Source organism: Pteropus vampyrus, unplaced genomic scaffold (genome assembly GCF_000151845.1).
Source record: "Pteropus vampyrus isolate Shadow unplaced genomic scaffold, Pvam_2.0 Scaffold57, whole genome shotgun sequence".
Taxonomy (NCBI): Eukaryota; Metazoa; Chordata; class Mammalia; order Chiroptera; family Pteropodidae; genus Pteropus; species Pteropus vampyrus.
The window spans coordinates 7,392,400-7,393,675 of record NW_011888838.1 but is presented as its reverse complement, the minus strand read 5'-3'; positions in this window follow the sequence as shown (position 1 = coordinate 7,393,675).

Below are 1,276 nucleotides of genomic sequence, written 5' to 3'. Positions count from 1 at the left end.
TCAATGAGTTTTTTTTTCAATTATAGTAATATATCAGTTTCAGTTGTATAGCATAGTGATTCACATAACTTGCAGTGATCATCCCACTAAATCCAGTACCCGTCTTCCTCTTTACATATTTATTACATTATTAACCATCTTCCCCATGCTACACTCTACATTTCCAAGTCTATTCTGCAACTATCCATTTGTACCTTTTAATTCCTTTGCCTTTTTTGTCCCCCCCAACTCCTTCCCATCTAGTTTCTCTCTAAATATTCTCTGTATCTATGAGTTTATTTCTGCTTTCGTTGCTGTTGTTGTTGTTTATTTTGTTCTTTAGATATCACATGTACGTGAATTCATGCTATATTTGTCTTTCTCTATCCAATCCATCTCATTCAGTGCAATACCCTCTAGGTCCATCAAGGCAATATCTTTTTCCGTCCCCTTTCTTTTACTGTGTCTTATAATCTGAAGTGAGTCTCTCATAGGCAGCATAAATAGGGGTCTTGTTTTCTTGTCCATTCAGCCACTCTATCTTTTTGTTGCGGCACTTCATTTTTTTCCATTTGAGATACTTGTTGATAAGAATGTAGTTATTACCATTTTTTATTCCTGTTTTTGATACATGTTTTTTCTTCTTAAAGAAGTCCCTTCAACATTTCCTGTAATACTGGCTTGGTGGTGATAAATTCTCTTAGCTTATTTTTGTCTGGAAAGCTCTTTATCCGTCCTTCAACTCTAAATGATAGCTTTGCTAGATAAAATATTCTTGGTTGTAGATTCTGGGTTTTTATCACATCGAATATTTTGTGCCAAACCCTTCTGTCCTTCACGGTTTCTTTTGAGAAACCAGCTGCCAGTCTTATGGGTGCTCCCTTGTACGTAACTAACTGCTTTTCTCTTGCTGCTTTTAAGATTCTCTCTTTGTATTTAACCTTTGGAATTTTAATTTTGATTTGTTTTGGTGTGGGCCTCTCTGGGTTCCTGGTTTTGGGGACTCCCTGAGCTTCCTGGCATTGTATGTCTATTTCCTTCAACAGGTTAGGGAAGTTTTCCATCATTATTTCTTTAAATAGCTCTTCAACATCTTGTTTTCTTTCTGGACCCCATGACACAAATGTTTTTACATTTAATAGTGTCCCATAGGCTCCTTAAATTATTATTATAGTCTTGGCTTCTTTTTCTTGCCATTTTGATTTAGTGCTCTTGGCTTTCCCATCCTCTGTATAGGTCAATTGATCCTCTTCTTTATTTACTCTGTTTATTCCATTTAATATACTTCTCATTTCAG